The sequence below is a fragment of the Eucyclogobius newberryi genome, unplaced genomic scaffold (assembly GCF_026437365.1).
Source record: "Eucyclogobius newberryi isolate DKJ021-1_F unplaced genomic scaffold, fEucNew1.0.hap1 SCAF_3, whole genome shotgun sequence".
In the NCBI taxonomy this organism is placed as follows: domain Eukaryota; kingdom Metazoa; phylum Chordata; class Actinopteri; order Gobiiformes; family Gobiidae; genus Eucyclogobius; species Eucyclogobius newberryi.
In genome coordinates, this window is record NW_027315945.1 from 4,779,308 (window position 1) to 4,799,426 (window position 20,119).

Consider the following 20,119-nt stretch of genomic DNA (forward strand, 5'->3'; position numbering starts at 1 on the left):
GCTGCCGCTTCTCTGTCATCGCTCTGTCATCGCTCCCTGGGTCTTCTCTCCACGAGGAAGTTCGACCACCGAGGGCTTGTACCGCTCACTGACCCATGCAGTTTGTTTTGTTGTGTGCAGGTACAGCAAGTGAAAGGGTGAGGCAAATAAAAGTGCATGGGGAAAGCAGGTAAATGCAGAGATAAGCTCATAAGAACAGGATAAACACTATTTTAAGTCCACAGATCCCAACATCCTGTTCTGACAACTGCTGTCACGTAACTCAATTGTATTCTGGATGAACGAAGGAGGCTTACCCTGCAGTGAGGTCACCACATCATCGAAGACAGTAGAGAAGAGTGGAAACATAAACAAAAGAGGATTATAAGCAAAGTAATATAAGATTGGACTGCAATTACATATTTTACATAATACAACTATATCAATTTCTATACATGATGTATAACAATATGAGAAGTTTGTCTCAAATCAGAAGCACCTGTTTAGTTGCAGCAAATGACAAAAAAAGCAGAAGGAACTATAGCCACGTGGTTCACTTCGAAGCAAATCGGGACAGACTCTGTAACCAGGGGTGGGACTTAAGTAGTATTAACATTAGCATGAAGGACCACTAGACTGCCAGTGGCCATAACATAGGGGGCTATGTCAGCGGTGGGAAAAATTATACTTGGCAAAAATTGTACAGCAATACTTTTTGCTCCTATTTTTCAAGAGCTGAACTTGAAGACATAAAATGTTTTCTAGACACCAAAGACTCAGCACTTCTCCTTTGCAGAGAGAATCCACACCACCTCACAGGCGTGGCATAGGTGTGGCACATCACAATGCTGATCAAAGATAATTCATATTTGTACAGGTGTGCCTTAGGCTGTCCACACTAAAAAGGATTTGATGGTTAAATATGTATTTTCGGGGAGTTTGATGTGACCATGAGAGACTGCACAGAGCTGGGGAGGATCGTTATCAAAATCTTGATTTGGTGCTTACAGGAAAAACAGAGGAAACAATACAGCTTGTTGCCCTAAACGTCTTGATCTTCCTTCTGTTTCACTGGTTTAGTCCTTGTGCTATCTTCGGGTCTGGATGACCCACAGGCATCTGTAGTAGAATGCCTCCTCACAGGGTTACATAGCTGTTATTTGCGTCCGATGTGATGTCAGTTTTAAGATTATTTGTACAAGTTTACAGATAATGACAAAGTACTTAGTAACTGTTTATTGCGAATTATATGATAAATATGCCACATGAGCTCAACAAGATAGTTGCCTGAGACATAAACAAGATATGAGGGATTACACCGACATAGACAAGATAATTACATGAGAATATCTTAGCCAAAGTTCACATCTCCCCATGCTCTCTCTGGGAGGAAAAGAGCCGTGGGCGGGGATAGGGGGAACGTGAAAACGTATGAAATATAATAAACACAAACATAATTTGAGCTTTTGTGGATATTTAAGACAAAATTAATGTTGTTGGAGTAAACTCCTTTCACATTGTCATTATTTGATATTTTAAGACAATAATGAAATTTGGAACATGATTAGGATGTGTGACCCCTCAATCGCACCATAAACAGTGGGTAATTGTGGCTATTGCAGACTTCCCTCTTCACGATCATTTATATTATCAGGTTTTAGGTTCGGTGCATGTTTTCAGCATGAATCATTGGCTATTTGTTCAGCCTCATTTGCGTCTGATCAGCATTTTGGTATTCCAAACCTGTGACGCGGGATGGATCATCTCGGCAGAGGAGAAGTGCTCACTAACACACATTCTGACAGATTTGCTAAGGACTAAAAGTATAATTCAGGTATGATTTTAATTTTATTTATTAAGAAAACATTAGTTATGTTTGGGCGAGGTCAGTAGCTAACCCCCACCTTAATGTGGTGGAGGGGTTTGAGCGCCCAATTGATCCTAGGAGCTGTGTCATCAGGAGCTTCAAGCTCCTGGTAGGGTCTCCCAAAGCAACAGGTCCTAGGTGATAGGTCAGACCATGAGCAGTTCAGCAGGCCTTTGACAACAAAGTCAATCAGGAGGACCTCCTTAATCCCACTGTCACGTCTTCTGAAGAAGAAGCAGAGACTGAGGACTCTGTCTGACTCGTCCATCACCCAAATTCAAGTCACTGAGGTTGTTGGTAAACTCCTCGGTGGCAGGGCTCCGGGGGTGGATGAGGTCCACCTGAGTACCTAAAGTTTCTGGATGTTGTAGGACTGTCTTGGCTGACACGTCTCTGCAACATCACATGGCGGGCGGGGACAGTGCCTCTGGACTGGCAGACTGGGGTCAAACCTCGGATTTAGGAGAAGTAGTGTGATTTTCATCCTGGTTGTGGAACACTGGACAAGCTCCATACATCAAGTGCTCGAGGTTTCATGGGAGTTTGCCAAACAGTGTATGACCGGAGCAGGAGCTGTGTTCATTGCCAGCAGTAAGTCAGACCTGTTCCCAGTGCATGTTGGAATCCTCAGGGCTGCCCTTTGTCACCGGTTCTGTTCATAATTTTTATGGACATAATTTCTAGGCGCAGTCAGGGGTTGTTCAGTTGGGCAACCACAGGATCTCATCTCTGCTGTTTGCAGACGATGTTGTCCTGATGGCTCCATCAAACACGGACCTGCAGCTGCACTAGGACGGTTTGCAGCCGAGTGTGAAGCGGCTGGGATGAGAATCAGCACCTCCAAATCCGAGGCCATGGTTCTCAAACGGAAAAAGGTGGCTTGCCCTCTCCAGGTGGGTCGGAAGTCCTTGCCCCAAGTGGAGGAGTTCAAGTATCTTGGGGTCTTATTCACGAGTGAGGGAAGGATGGAGCGTGAGATTGACAGTTGGATTGGTGCATTGGACTGTTGTGGTGAAGAAGGAGCTGAGTCGAAAGACAAAGCTCTCCATTTAATCGGTCACTCTACGTTCCTACCCTCACCTATGGTCGTGAGCTTTGAGTTATGACCGAAAAGACAAGATCGCGGATGCAAATGGTCGAAATGATTTTCCATCTCAGGGTGGCTGTGGGCTTAGAGATAAGGTGAGGAGCTCGGGCATCTGTTCTGGATGTCTCCTGAGCGCCTCCCTGGAGAAGGCCCCTGGGAACACCCAGGACACACTGAAGGGTCTATGTCTCTTGGCTGGCCTGGGAACACCTCAGGATCCCTCCAAAGGCATTGGAGGAAGTGTGAGGTGAGGGAAGTCTGGGAGTCCCTGCTCAGACAGCTGCCCCAGCTACCTGACCCCGAATAAGTGGATGAAGATGGACGGATGGAGGTCAGTAGCTCACGTAGCAGAGTTCTGCCTCTAAAACCAGAGCCATGCCTTAAAAAGACACACTCCACCATTTAAAGAACTGCTCTAAACGAGGAGCCAGTGCCAGTCAAATCCTGGTTAATTGATAAGAAGAAATACTCTAGGGCATTTATTTTAGAGAAAAGTAGCATGTTGTTATAGGCCTCTCAAAGACAAGCTCCATGAATATTCTAATCTACACAGATCATCTGTAACTAACTGAAATGAAACCTTTTAGCCTTGTCCAAGCAGAAATGCAGTAATTTTGCAAATCTTGTATATTTATTGGCCTTTAAACATGCTCTTGTACCTTTGATTTGGCATCTCATGTCTTAGAACTTAAATGTATCCGTTGAAAAGTACACTTTACTTCCATCATCAGGATTTGGAGTTAGCGCTTCATTCTCAGGCCGTAGACGGAATTACGATTTGGAAATAAACAAAAGCTAGCTTGCCCCGACATGCTAATGTAAGCACACAGCTGTAATGAATGTGATTTGAGGCAGAAATGCTCAAAACGAGTCTGTGACGATTTATGAACTGTTTATGTTCATGTGGTGCTCGGATTTCCAGGATGAGAAGTCGAGGTTAACTTGAGTCTCATTTTATTACAGCGTTTATAGAGATAACCAGAACATTTTGTTGTCATTAGCCTCATCCAAATAAGGGCTCGCAAAATAAAATGTGTCTAGGATAAAGTTAAATATAATATAAGTTATAAGATCAAATGTTGAAGATAAATTACAACTCGGATGATGTAGTGACTTGGAAGTGGGGCAGAAGCTTTTGACCCAAATTATTTACCGGACTGTGCCGTTTTTAAGGCTGTGATGATCTGGTCCTTGGGAACAGTGTTTTGAAACAAACACAAGAACGCAACATTAGAAACAGCACAAGAGACTTCCGAATCTCTACTTCTGACGTAACGAAAAAGAAATAAAAAATAAGCTAAGTGTTTCTGTGAGACTCAGAGAAGGAGCAGAGAAGACACCCTTATAAACAGGATTAAGATAAAGTGTGAATGACTGCATTTCTGATGAGAGAGAACCAATATTTTAATGTGTTTTCCCACTTATTTGACTAATTTCTCAGTTCCATTTCAGCAGTCAGAAAGCAGTCTGCAGGTAGAGTTTAATTTATATGGTTCAGAGGAGAGGTTCTGACATACCGGTAAACAGGCAGACAGGGCCTGCTGCGCTGTGAGGAGGAACACTATCGTCCCAAACATGTTCAAGAGATGCCGGAGAACACCACACACCCAGGAGAAACAGGCAGGAAACACTCTCGGGGCTACAAAGGAGTAATATTCAGTTAGAATGATTTCAAGTGACGTAAGTGTCTTGTTTAAAGTTGGTTTTACTAGTTAATAGTATCAGGCAAAGGTAATTTTTTTGGTCAGTTTGCTCTCAGGTTCATTGATAAACATGCACAATGCCCAGGGTTGACACGTCCCATTTGCATTGCGCCCAATGGAGGTCCAAAAAACTGTACACATCAGGGAAAAGGGTTCACTTTGCTATGACTGTGAAAAGACAGGGCAAAAAGAAAGCCACACTAGAAGCCGCACTTTACACTCACTTTCACAGTTACTTTGACAATGCTCACCCAAATATTGATAGTTTCTTTTCATCTTTTCATATAAATAAGACATCTAATGTGTAAAAATGGCCAACCTTCCATATACTTTGGACATATAAATGTTTCTATGGGAGAAAAAGGCATTTGGAAAAAAGGCCTTTGAATGTCCCATATACATCTACCTAAAGATGTTTTACTTTTTCATATTGTAGCCGTTACAATATGAAAAAGTAGAAGTTCCTGTGAACTGAGAGAGCAAAATAACCCAAAAAATGTAATTTTCTGTAGTGTTTGTAAATTCAGACAGTTCCTTTCTCATTATGACCCGAATTATTGCCTGCGGTAAATATTTATCATAGTTTTACTTAGGCTAAGTTGCAGTTTGTGAAAACATTTTGAAAAAATGACAGGAAGTACTACTGAGTTAAAACAGACAATCCCTCTGTGATGTCATAAATATGTGACGTGCCAGGGACAATTTAAACACAACTGACACACTTTTCTGACGGTTTGAATGAATATGCAACAAAATATAGGTGTTAATATATGGTATTATTGTATATGACTATTAGAATTTTATGGCTTTTGGCCAGGAAACAGTGGTACAACCACGCCCCCTTTTGGGTGAAAACAAACAGTGTTAATAGATAAATTGTTAAAATGTTATTGGTGAAACAGCAGCCATGGACGGAAGGAATTATGTTGTAAAGTGTCAAACAAATTGAATTCGATAGTTGTAGATGTCCGGATACGACACCTCTGGCCACTGTGTGGGGTCATTTTGCCAAAAGGATTCTGGTCAGCTCAATGGACCTCTCTTGACCTCTATTTCTCGCTGTTTTTTCTCATAACAATCCCAATCGGATATCGGGATTGAATTAAAATATTCACACACGAGGATGTTCTGGTGGCACAGGACGTGATGTATGACCGGAGACATCTATGTCTGATCCGCGCTCATGTCCAAACAGGAACTTTACAAAAATTGTCAAACTGGGGTTAAATGGGAAATGTTTTTTTTTCCGCAAAATCTGAAATATAATTGTGCTCGCAACGTTTTGGTGAAATGTGTAGTCTAACTTGTCATATGGACTTTAAGGTCATAAATAGAGATGTTCAGCTAAATAGTCTTAAATAGGTTGATATTAGAACATTTAAAAAGCCATCTTTGCATTACTAATGTTAAGCTGAGAACATAAATTCTCCAAGATGATTATCCTTGGATCAACATGAACTAATTAAACAAAACATTTTGCTTAACGATTCCATTTTTTGGACTGTTCCTAACTAAACACAGTCTAAACCAGAACGGAAAAAACAAAACTGCAAAACACACTGAAAATGTTGTTATTGTTGAGGACATTTTACAATATTAATACATACTGTATATACGTTATTTATTTATCCATTCAAGTGACTTTTCCTTGGCATTTGCTCCTCTACAAGTGCATTATTGTTTCATTTCATTTGAAGTAAAACAGGTCTGGACAAAGTCAGTTCTGAACTAAACTAAAACTAAACATGAACTAAACCAGATCTAAACTAGGGTTATTCCAGCCTTTCCAAACCAGCTAAAAGAGTCCTCAAAATAACCTTTTACTTTAGTTTTACTGTTAAAAGAAATATCCAACTCTGCTGTACACAACGTGCACAACATTTCAAACTCAATTTTGATTTAAGGAATAGTCTTGATAATAGTAAAAACACTTTCTCATCGTTTGCATGTGGTCCTCTAAAAACAGTTGCGGAGAGGTCACATTTGAATCTGTGATTGTTTTAGTATGGATACTTCACAGATACTGTACATGACGTTGGTCCTAAACCTGAGGGCCCTGAGTGAAAGCACATACCAAACACCACAGAGCCATCTTTATGTCTCCTTGTAAACGCATCCATAGGAATGATAATTCAACATCACCATACATTTTACAATACCAGTTAAAACATTGTATAATAAATGTTTGAGTCATACCTGAGCTGCTTCCGTCTGACTACTGTGCTCAGCTTCGAGGTTCTTATATACGACGGTCCCACACCTCCCTCCCACTATCTCCCTCTCAGACCTGGGATCTGCGGCTCATTCAGTGAACAAAACACGGAGGAGAGAATGTGATGTAATGGCAAACATTGTGTTCTGATGTGTGTTCATGGGTTAACCACCTCCCAACCACACCCCACCACACCCACCACACCCACCACACCCACCACACCCACCACACCCCACCACACCCCACCACACCCCACCACACCCCACCACACCCCACCACACTCACACTTCTCAGGCAAGATGAAATGGCAAATGGCGCTTGACTTGGATGGGGTAAAAGTAAATACAAAAGCCCACAATAGATGTCGAGCGTTATAATGTGGGCCTTTTAGACGTCACAAACAATCATTTCCCCCGTACAGTGTACCCATGTCCTTCTGATTAAGGGCCTGGGCGTGGCTCAGGTCCTGGACACTGGGCAGGACACTGACCGCTCAGACGAGGGAGAATTGGTGAGGTTCCACTCTAAAGCTGGGGAGGGAGAGGCAGAGGCATGCTACAAGTATCAAAGAAACAAGATTAAAACATACAAAGCCATTTCCATAACAGAAAACACCAAACAACAAGTGCCGCCATCACCAATCACTATAAATAAAGTCTCTAAAGTGAGCCCCAATCCTTCCCAGCACCCTAAAGACCTACACCAACTGCGGGACTATTAGGTAATACGGACTAAAAGGTACAAAATAAACTATATAAACGGCAACCAGGACTGAGCCTGTAAGCACAGTGCAGTTAGCATTAACAGTTTCATTACATTCATAATAAAATCAAAGATAAACGTGTACCTTTAAAACACTGGACTGTTAAGACCCTTTAAAAGATATAATACAAAATACAAAATTACAATTAAGTATTTTAGCAAAAGGTTAAAACATTACAAGTATTACTATTGTTTGGCTCACCAGAAACCACCATGTTCTCAGGTCTGCTCAGGAAGAGGAAGTGAATCAGTTCAACTCTGACCCTTATAGTCTCTGTCATGTGACTTAAGAGGTGTGTGAGAACCTACACTTGAGTTTGTCGCACACAAAACCAAACCTGAACAACTCAACACTTCGAACGCACCTTGCGGCCCCGGGTTCCTCCAAGGGCTACGCCTGTCTGAGGGTCTCTTTGCCATCAATTGGGAGGCACAACCTCCCACGGCTTGGGTTGTCGCAGAGCGGCCCGACTGCCCTAGGCAGTCCTGCCCACCCTTCATCCCCTCAAGAGCAGACCAATCTCTGCCCCGTGGGGCTGCTTCCCCCACAGAACACTGGGAGTTCCCATCTCGCTAAAGGGAAGAGCCCAGCGCCGAATCCCTGTCCAACAGGCGGGCGCGGGAAATGTGGCGTACGGAAGACCACTTGCCCGGTGTCGATCGGGGGAGTCCTTCTGATAGAGGCTCAGCTAATGGTGCTCAGGTAACGGCCCCTTTCACGGAGTCGGGTTGTTTGGGAATGCAGCACAAAGCGGGTGGTAAACTTCATCTAAGGCTAAATACCGGCACGAGGCAGATAGGCATCAAGTATTGCAAGGGAAAGTTGAAAAGAACTTTGAAGAGAGAGTTCAAGAGGACATGAAACCATTTAGAGGTAAACGGATGAGGTCCGAGCAGTCTGCGCGGGCATTCAACTCGGCGAGCAAGGGACAGCCTCCTGGTGCGGGAGGATCCCCACGAGGGACCTCTCCCCGGGTGCCGCTGGCCCTCGTCGAGTGCACTTCCTCCGCCAGCGGGTCGGCCAGGGAAGGCTTGCCTTCCGCCTGGGCCTTGCTGCGTCCCGGGGAATGGGAAGACCTATAACAAACCAAGTGCCACAGGGGGCAGAAGAGCACACTCTCATTGTGTCCTTGAGCAATGGATGCAGATTAGGCTACAATCCGGTCTGTTCACAGCATGTATATCATGTATGTTCCTATCAAAAAAACATGTCCTTCAGACCAGCTCTTTCTAACCATTGGTAGGATTTTGTGAATTAAATCATGAATCTCTAGAATGCTACTACTCCAGTAACCCTAGTCAGAGGGGCTACACACAGAGAGTCAGAGAGTGTGGGATGGATATATGGATATAAATATATATATATAAATATATATATATATATATATATATATATATATATTTATATATATATATATATATATATATATATATATATATATATATAGGGCTGGGCAAGTTAACGCGTTATTATCGCGTTAACTCATCACTTATTTAATGCGATCAATTATTTTAATGCGCATTAACACAGGTTTTATATTTTATTGTATTATTGTAAAATCTGTTGCTGACAGGCTTTTATTTTGTAAAAGTAGGTTGCTACCTGCTGCGGAACCGGAAAAGAGAAGAGGTGGCGGTTACATAGTTAAACAAACATGGATCTCTTACATTTAAAGTTCTTTCAGCTGGTGGAGTCGATAAAACCAAAGTCATTTGCAATCACTGCCAGGCTGAATTGACTTATCATCGGAGTACGTCTAGTCTAAAGTACCACCTTAACGCAAAGCACTCGGTTGATACTAGCAAGGCATTTAACAGTGGAGCGCTTCGGCAGACTACGATAAATCCAGGGAGAAGTCTAGACAAAAATAGACAAGAGAAGTTAACTGCCTTAGCAAAATGGATTGCTCCAGACTGCAGGCCGGTCAGCGTGGTAGAGGACCCTGGTCTGAGAAACTTGTTGAAAATCGCTACAAATGATGACAGGTATGAAATGCCCTCACGACGCACCATCACACGGCAAATACACGAGTTGTTCGAAAAGGAGAGGGCTGCAAAAGCCACAGCTTTAGAACTAGCACCCGCTGTTGCTCTCACTGGGGACTACTGGACATCAGTCAGGAACCACAATTGCCTCGGAGTTACAGTGCATTACATCGATGAAAAGTGGGCGCTGCATTCACATGCTCTGACTGTGATGAAAACAGAGGAGAGACATTATGCTGAAACGTGCGCGGGGCACTTTACTGACGTTGCACAGCAGTGGAATGTGTCAAATAAAGTCACCACACGTAGCACAGATAGTGCACCAAATATGATCGCTGCTGCGAGACAACTGCCTTTTGATCATGTCCCCTGCTTCACGCACAGTCTCCAGCGTTCTGTCACAGTATCACTGCAGAACAGTGCGTTTGACAATGTCCTGGCCAAGTGCAGAAAGGTTGTGGGGCACTTTAAACACAGTCCAGCAAGTGCAGCCGAATTAGAGCAACAACAAGTTGAACATGGACAGAAGAAGGAGTCGCTAGTGCAAGATGTTCAAACCAGATGGAATTCTACTCTAAAAAGCATCCGCAGAAACGAACAGCCACTGAGGGACGTCCTCACCACAAACACCAAGATTGTCATGCCAACTACAGCTGAAATGGACAAAACTGGAGAAGTTGGAAATGCTTCTGGAGCCTTGCACGTATGTTTTACATCATCTTTCTCACTATCCTATCTGAGTGCATGTAAGCGAGAAATAGAGTAAATGTGTAAATGCAGCATTCATATGTAGAGGATATTTTCTGTGTGTATACTGTAAGTGAATGCAATTTATTTTTGACTGGAGTTGATTTTCTGTTGCAGGTATTTGACTGAACTTTTGGGAGGAGAAAAGTATGTCTCATGCTCTGTGTCTCTGCTTTTTGCCATCTGTCCCGGCTGATGGAGAGCTCAGATGATGACCCTGCCTGTGTGACCAAGTTCAAGTCTACCTTCAGAAACAACATAGAGACACGCAAGGGAAATGCCAACATTGCATATCTGAAGATTGCTACGGCCTTGGACCCTAGATTCAAGGACGTAAAGTGCATACCTAGAGCTGAGAGGAGTGAGGTGTGGGCCTCAGTGACCAACATAATCAAGGAACAGAGGGAACAGAGGGAGAAACCTATGGAAGAAAAAACCTCAGAGCCACCTAAGAAAAAGCTAACCCTATTGGCTGTCTCATCTGAGTCTGACTCTGAGCAGGAAGAAGACTTAATTGAGAACTGTGTGCGTCGCTACAGAGCAGAGCCCGCCATCATCTCAGATTCCTGCCCCTTAGAGTGGTGGTCTAAACATGCAGGCTCACGCAGCAGGCTGGCCCCCAGGCTCACGCAGCAGGCTGGCCCCCAGGCTCACGCAGCAGGCTGGCCCCCATAGCGCAGAAGTACTTGGCCACACCAGCAACCTCCGTCCCCTGCGAAAGATTGTTTTCTCTTTCTTCTTTCTCTTGCTGATCATATTGTCCAGAAGAAGAGAGCGTCTTTTATCAGCTGAAAACGTGAATAATCTGGTGCCTTAGCAACTGGTTTAGTGCAGAGGAGTAAAAAAACACCCAGTTTTAGGAATCTACAAACTTTTCTGGTTCTTTTCAAAGCCCTGGCAGTGGCAATAAGCTTTAGTTTTGTGTTTGATTACATTGTTTAAGTTAAAATGTAGACAATGTATTTATTTGTATTTAACTGGTTTAGTGTTTGTTTGCACAACTAATGTTATGTCTTTAGTGTCAAGTTCTAAGAATTTACAAACTGTACTGAAGTGTTTTCTGCTTTAGGGACATTTGGTACTGGACTGGTTCTGCTGCTCCTAAAATGTGTTTTGAGTGTCTAATGTTTAATGAGATAACAATGTTTCTGACGTTACCTCCGAAGTGGCCTGTTCATCTTTAATGATTGTGGCTCAGGATTTTGTGGCAAGTGAATACTTAATATTTTATTTAACTGCTACTGAATAAAAATGCTGATGCACTTTACACTTCTTTTGAATTCATTTCGAATTTTGCACGTAAAAATTTGATTAATCGTGATTAATCAGGGAAATAATGCGATTAATCGCAATTAAAAAATTTAATCGTTGCCCAGCCCTAATATATATATATATATATATATACGTATGTATATATGTATATATATATATATATATATACGTATGTATATATGTATATATATATATATATACGTATGTATATATGTATGTATATATATATATATATGTATATATATACGTATGTATATATGTATATATATATATATATATATATATGTATATGTGTATATATGTATATGTGTATATATATATATATATGTATATATATACGTATGTATATATATATATATATATGTATATGTATATATATATATATGTATAATGTATATGTATAAAATGTACACTGATAAAAGTGTTCTAGGCTGATTAAACCAGCTTGACTCTCCACTTCCTTCCTTAGTAGTGTAAGTCATGTATCTGAAAAGATATCTTCTGTTGTTGTATGATGCTTCCACTGACTCATCAGTTTTGTTCAGTCCAGTGTGTGTCAGCTTCAGATTAACCAAGAACAAACATGAAGAAACATTTTCTTTCATCAGATTAAAAAAGAATCTGACAACAACATTTCAAATTATTATTATTTTGTTTATTTGTCGCAACTGGTTTAGATGTTTTGTCAGTGTATAGTATTTCAACTTCAAATATACAATTACAGCATTTTAAACGTACAATTTGTAGCCTAACCTTTGAGGTGTGGTGTCTGCCACCTCCTGTCTCTGTAAACATGTTCTTGTTTTGCACTGATTATTTGGCATAAATCATGATATTTTATCTCTAGACAAGCTGCTGTGAGGGCAAGTGTTTTAGCACATGTGAGTTGGCATTAACCCTCTGGCTTTCCTATGGATATCTTTGTCCTCCTGTGTCCATCCTGTTGTGTCAAGCACTTTGAATTGCTTCCTATTGTGTTCTACAAATAAACTTGCCTTGCCATTTTGCCTTCTTTGTTCGCCCAGTATTTCGGTTTGGTTAATGACATTACACATTTTTTATTTATTAAAAAATGCTTCGCTTCTGAATTGATCCATTGGGACAGTGAGAAACAATTCCACACCTTGGACCCTAAGGACATGAATTTAAAAAGTTTTCACCTCTAATTAAAGACCCATCCCTACCCTAGACAAAAATATGATTTTTATTAATTATTTATCCAACTTAACCTCTTAAATTCCAGTTTGAAAACTTACATTTCACATGTAGTGAATAATGTACTGCTAAAATTTTGATATTTTTCAGAAATCTGAGGCCTATGATACAGGGGTGGGCAAACTACGGCCCGCGGGCCACTAGTGGCCCGTTTGTCTTTATAATGCGGCCTTGGCATATTTCAACATGCCAAGTAATATTTGAAAACAATTAAAAAAATTAAAATATTTTTTTTCTTTTTTGCCCTCAGGCATCTGTCTGCACTTGTATCCTTAATAAATATGACGTGAAATCAATTAAATAATAGAGTCAATAGCTATATTTGACAAGCAAGTGATATTTCATTTGATATTTTTTTTTTAGATTTTTATTTTTTTCACACCAATGATCGCGGGCCGGCCCTCCGCTACTTGCCTGGATTCGAATATGGAAAATAATTGCCCACCCCTGCTATAATGCGTATAATGGGCTGCATTTTTATACGAGTCCTAGAACGCTTCAAGTTTGACACAAATGTTAAGCTGTGTAATTTTTTTTGTAGGATCAGATAACAAAAGAAAACATTAAGGACCCTTAGGATATAATGTCCACTTACACTTAACTTGCACGTAACACTGCACCTCTGCCGACATTTGACCCACCCACATAACCCCAAGAAACGAGGAGCAAGACGTTGTGAGAGGGGAAAACACTGAGAGCTTTCTCAAGAGGGTGATCCCTGAACTGGTATCCAGGACTGGAATTGTGCTCCCTCTCATTACCCGAGAGCGATAAACCATGAGGCCTGATAACGACTTTCTTAACCATCATGGGAATGACCTCAGTACAAAGGCAAGAGGGTGTTCTTTGCCCAAGATATTCCATACAGAATTCATCAACAATGCGAAAAGTTTTGCCATGTCTGTGAGGAATTCTAGAGAAGGCAACTGTTAGTTGCTCGTGTTGTGTGATAGATATTTGCCAGTTCCTCTTTGAGGGATACTTGTGATCTTTCACAAGAATAACCTCTGCAAGCCCTATATATATATTTATTCATTAACATTTATTTCAAGTCCCTTTACAGCCTACATTATTGTACAATAGGCTGTTATTTGCTTTAATTAATAAGATTGAGTGACCATCTCACTAAATTATCTCAAATATTAGTTGAAAATCAGAAGGCATTCAGCGTTCGCATTTTTGAATTAATGATCCCAGTATTGCGTTAACATGTCTGCTTGAGAGGCAGCAGCCCTACCTTTTTTAGACCACCAGATGGAGAAATAGAGTACACCAATACAGTACTGTGTTGGTGTACTCTATCTACCCATCACTACTATGTACTCACGGTTTGGGATTCGTTCAGTTTTTTTCTACTTGATGTGTCTTCAAACAAGGGGTAAGCACGGATCTTTTATTTTATTTTGATTTATTTGTCTTTGTCCATGGTATCACATAACAGAGTTCATGGCGTTACACACTTTGTGACCATGACCGGCTATTACCTAATGTACGTACATGTACGGCGGTAGTAAAGATAATCGATTTTAACACTGGATGGATTTCATCCGTGCTTATTTGATTTCCTTTTCGTCTCACCTTGTTTTGAAGACGTCATTGAAAAGGCCTGGGGTATAGCACCTCCGCTGGCTCCATCGCACTGCATGGTGAACAGTCTAACCTTCTCTTGCACTTTTAATGCTACGGAAAGACTGGTCACTGCACTGCAGCTGGACGCGGTGTGAGTGAGCCCGGGGTAAGGCAAGGCTTTTCATTCCCAGCAGTTCTTTTGATGGTAAAAAACACATGCTCAAAACACCAGCAGAAGCAGGACTCAGTCAAATACAAAAACACTAAAGAGCTTGATGCTGTCCTTGAAACCTTCAGTCTTACTCAGCATGTGAGAGGCCCCACCCACAGCAGAGAGGCCCCACCCACAGCAGAGTGACCCCACCCACAGCAGAGTGACCCCACCCACAGCAGAGGGCACACTCTAGATCTTATAATTACAAAGGGGGTAAATCAATGTTGTCGATGCTGCTCTGTCTGATCATTTCTGTGTCTTCTTTGACATGTCTGTTTTTCCCAAACCACCGGTTGGTCCTGGAGCTGTTCAGAGGTTGGTATTGCAGTTGTTCAGAGGAGACACATAAATGATGACACAGGTGCACTGGGGTATGAACTTTGAAAATGTCTCATGTTCTAATGTAAATGATTTGTTGAACTCTGTTACATCAAGTGTTTTGAATGTTCTGGACACCATTGCCCCTCTGAAGGCTAAAATTGTTAAAAATAAGCAGAAGGCGCCGTGGAGAAATGATGATTCAGTCAGGGCACAGAAAAGGGAGTGCTGCCGGGCCGAACGGAAATGGCGGAAGTCAAAGCTCCAGGTTCAAAAAGAGATTCACAGAGAGAAGTTGTACATGTACTGTGTGAGGAGCAGAGCCTAGTGTCACTGTCTTTTTATCCTGCCTTATCCTGTGTGTATAGGTACAGTGTGCGTCCATATGATGTGAGTATTGTTTGTAACCATGTATGCATGTCAAAGTTCTGTAAGTTAGAGCACAGATGCTTGTTTGCGTGCTGATGTTGGCTGTTAAAGTGATAGCGCGTGGCTGGGCCCACCCGTTACTACGTCCCAATAGTGCTTCGGATCTACACATATATGTCCATAATTCGATCCTCTGTCCTGTACATTTCCCTTTAAATAGTCCCTCATCTGTATATTGTGCAGTTTACTTTGTATATTTATGACACGTTTCTTGGGAGAGTTACGCTTTACCTGTAACTGTACTTGTAAGCTTGGGGCTCCCTCTCGTGGTCATTTAATATAACTACATTAGGGCTCCCTCTTTTGGTCGCTGAATGTAACTACATCAGGGCTCCCTCTCGTGTTTGTTGAGTGTAACTACAAGCCTTTTATGCATATTCAATGTTTCCTGACATAGTTTTATTGTCTTTCTTTTCAGATGTCCACACACACACACATACACATCAATATTTACACACCCACACACCTTTCCTCTCAAATCCATCTGTAAATATACCTCCTCCTCCCAATGTTTGCTCCCTTCAATAAATGTTCAAGTGTGAACTGGAGTTGTCTGTTCCTTCTGACCGAGGAAGACTCAGTTGAAGATTGACCAGTGCCTACCGGACGCACATAGTATCGCACAAAACATATTAACAAACCCTTCAGCTCAGCTGCCGTTTGAACTAATTGCTGTGAGAAATATTTTCCACAAGTGTAATGAGTTTGTATTATTCTTTAATGACTAAGTTCAGGGCATTAAAAGTGCTATGAATTCCGCAATGCAAAAAATAACCCTAAAGTTCATCTACATGCAGCGCACAGGGCCGGTGATAGAGAGCACGACAAAGATGCAAACTATTGATTTAGCAGGGAGGTGTCGAGAGCCAGATCACAGTACAATACGTGTCTGAAGCAGCAACAACCCCGCTTCTGTGTGAAGTGGGCTCCGGCTTCTCACCAATTACAAGCCCTGAGCTCCCCCTTCCACAGACGACAGCTCTTTCTACTGTAGATTTGATATCCCCTCCCCCCCTGTGACCACCTCTGCCAACCCAACCCCCAGGGCCGGCCCAAGCCTTCAGGGGGCCCTAAGCGAAAACATTTTTGGGGGCCCTTCGCCACGTCATCAGAATCAGTTTTATTGCCATTGTCAGTAAACAATTCACATATGGGAACTTTCTTCAACGCAAACAAAGCGCACCAAAACTCCAGGGCATCTGTTTGCCAGTTAGTTTATTCTCAGCACCTCACAAGCTCAAATATTGCTAACTTAAATCCCACAATGCAACTTGGTATTCCGCTGACATCACCTCTACTCCCTGTACAAATAACACACGTCCCAGATATGTTTTTGGGTGTATTTATGGGCGTTAAGGGTCGACAGCCACATTAGCAGTTTAAATTAATGAACAGGGGGGGTCTGGGGGCCCTTCCCCAGAAATTTTCAGACCTTTTTTGGGTCTTCTGGTGCATTTTAATGTGGTCCAGCCGGCTAAAGTAAGAGTAAAATGTTGAGGTTGTAATGCTATAAAATGATGATGTGATGAAACTGTGCCAGGAGAAAATGACTAAAGCCAGTTATTAATACATTAGTGTACTTAATTACTCAATACAATATTGGCTATGAAAAATAATTATGGTCAAATTGATTCATTTTAATAGTAATAGTTATCCTTACTAATTTATCTTTTACAGCTCCCAACTGTTCCTTCTTGCCAAAGTGACAAAACAAGTTATATTAAATTAAAAAAATGGCATAAGCATTGCTTGATGAACAATTAACACTGATAAAACAAACATGTTATTCCCAGAGAATGAACAGAACGAGAAGTGAAGGTCCAAATCTAGCTATAGTGAAGAGACTGCGTTTCTGCAACTTTGCCACTTTTGTATAAAAATATATAGTATTATTCTATAACAGACGTAATCATAATATGTCTGGTTATTTTTCACTATCAATTTATTATAATTTATAACAAATAGTCTAATGATGCTTTTTAAATAAATTGAATTGTTTTATAGCTCTATTAAAAGTGAATTACAATATAAATGTTTGTTCTGATCAGAACATCACACACTGGACTCCTGCACCTTTACGTTCCTCTTATTGCACGTTAAGAAGTCAAAGTAAAACAGACATCACGAGTCACGATTGATCTCACATGAGGACTACGAAAAGTCTGAGGAATAAAGTCAGGCGGTAATGCAACAATTGGATGCCAACCGCCATAAAACAACAACAACAACAACAACATGGTGATGTGAGAGAGAGGGACGCAAACTCAAACCAGCTCATCTTTGACTGAGGCTGCACAGGGGCCCGGGACAGGGGCCCGGGACAGGGGCCCGGGACAGGGGCCCGGGACAGGGGCCCGGGACAGGGGCCCGGGACAGGGGCCCGGGACAGGGGCCGCACACTGTTCACTCCAAAGTTTCACGTCAGAGGTTCTGGACGAGACGGCGCTCGTCCGGACCGGATCTCCGCCTCTTAGTGACCCGGGGCATAGACGCCCCTCACCGGCCTCACCTGCAGCTGACACTAGGGGGCTGGTGTAAATGTTAAGCTCATTATCTTTCATTCACACATATTGTGCTCAGAGCTCTCGTCGCCTCCAGCCTGAGCGAACTAACGTGACAGAATCGTGTTGTTTCAAACAGAAGCATTAACCGTCTCTTTGTAAGAGAAGTTCAATACCTGGAGAGTGTTGTTGAGTTTGCAGTTTCTTTACATCGTCAAGAAGTTTCTTCTTTCGTTTTTCGGCACCAGGAGATATATTCTTCTGGACATGAGGACCACGCAGGGACCACGTTCTGTTGTGTTTCTATTTTGCTCTTGTTCTCCTCGCGCACAATGAAGTTGCCCAATCAGCGCAGGTTTGGTGTCTTGGTTGCCAGATTGTCATTACAAATAAATGCGGTTTGTGCGTTATATGTTACCGCTGTGTGCGCTGCCGCGCCAGCAGCGCTACTACACTAGTGGCGCACGCTGCGCTTGCACTTCGCATAAGACGGGTTGCCAGATTGGGGGCCCTACTAACGCCTCGGGGCCCTACGCGGCTGCTTAGTTCGCTTGTAGGCTGGGCCGGCTCTGCCAACCCCGGTACCTCCCACCTCCCCAACCACTCTCACAGTTCAGGAACAGGATGTAAGCAGACTATTCCAGAAATCCAACTCCCGAAAAGCTGCTGGACCAGACGGTGTCACTCCTGCCACCTAGAGACACTGTGCAGGCGTGAAGTGGAAAATGTCAGTTCATTTACTTGTTGATTTACTTGTTTAGTGAATAAGATACACAGGATGTTTGATTGTTTTAATATGGTCAGCTTAGTAACCTTTGTCCTGTGCTTTGGTCAGTGGACAGTTGCCTAGGTGAAGGACAGCGAGCCCTGCCATAAACTGTTAATGTGTGTTGAGGATTAGGAAGGTGCCTTTGTGGGCGGTCTGATAACCCACACCCAGGGATTAAACAATGGCCTCTACTAATCATTACTTTCTGACATCAAGTTTGACTGTTGTGCCTTTTTAAGCTGGAGTTTGTGAGACTCATTCAGTCAGACCAGGGAGGGAGAGACGACTCTATCAGGGAAAGCATTTCGGCTTGTGCACGGCTGAAATTAAGACCCACATTTGACCACACAACAACTTGGTTCTATTCTGCCTTATTTCTCTGGCACCGTGTGTATAGTATATTTTCCGCAACAAGCGCCTGGTCTTTCCCCACCCCAAGTCCTTCACCTTCTCCCTGATGGACCCCCTGCAGTTCGCCCACAGAGCCAACAGGTCTGTGGACAATGCCATCAACCTGGCACTCCACTTCACCCTGCAGCATTTGGACTCGCCGGGAACCTATTCCAGGATCCTGTTTGTGGACTTCAAACACCATCCTCCTGCTCTGCTCCAGGACAAGCTCTCCCAGCTCAACGTGCCTGACTCCACCTGCAGGTGGATCACTGACTTCCTGACGGATCGGAGGTAGTGCGTAGGGCTGGGGAAGAATGTCTCAGATACTCGGACTATCAGCACAGGATCTCCATAGGGCTGTGTACTTTCTTCTCTGCTCTTCTTCCTGTACACAAACTGCTGCACCTCCAGCCACGACTCCGTAAAACACTAGTTTTGTGGACAACACCACCCTCATCGGGCTCATCTTGGATGGGGATGAGTCTGTCTACAGGAGGGAGGTGGACCGACAGGTGTTCTGGTGCATCCGTAACAACCTAGAGTTCAACGCCCAGAAGACAGTGAAGATGATCGTGGACTTAAGGAAAGTCCCAGCCCCCCCTCACTATCACAGACTTCCCTATCACTACTTTGGACTCCTTCCGCTTTCTCGGCGCCACCATCACCCATGACCTCAAGTGGGAGCTCACCATCAGCTCCCTCATCAAGAAGGCCCAGCAGAGGATGTACTTCCTGCGGCAGCTGAGGAAAGCCAATCTGCCAGCGGATATGATGGTGCAGTTCTACATGGCCATCATTGAGTTCATCCTCACCTCCTCCTTCACCGTGTGATACGCTGGAGCCACAGCCAGGAACAAACAGAGACTAGAGCGCATTGTGCACTCTTCCGAGAGGGTGATCGGCTGCGGACTTCCATCTTTGCAGGACCTGTACGTCTCCAGGACTCTGGGCCGAACAGCAGTGCAGAGTACCCGGCCTTCTTGGAGTCCTTGGGAGGGGTACTGGACAGTGCACCGACCGGGGACTCCGTTGTTCTACTGGGGGACTTCAACGCCCACGTGGGCAATGACAGTGACACCTGGAGAGGGGTGATCGG

At 43.0% G+C, this 20,119-nt stretch overlaps 1 long non-coding RNA gene across 1 annotated transcript in view; it reads left to right on the forward strand.

Annotated features, from left to right (window-relative positions):
• LOC140374232 (uncharacterized) overlaps positions 1–20,119 on the forward strand; it is a 204,502-nt gene that overhangs the window by 181,985 nt on the left and 2,398 nt on the right. The window lies entirely within an intron of this gene.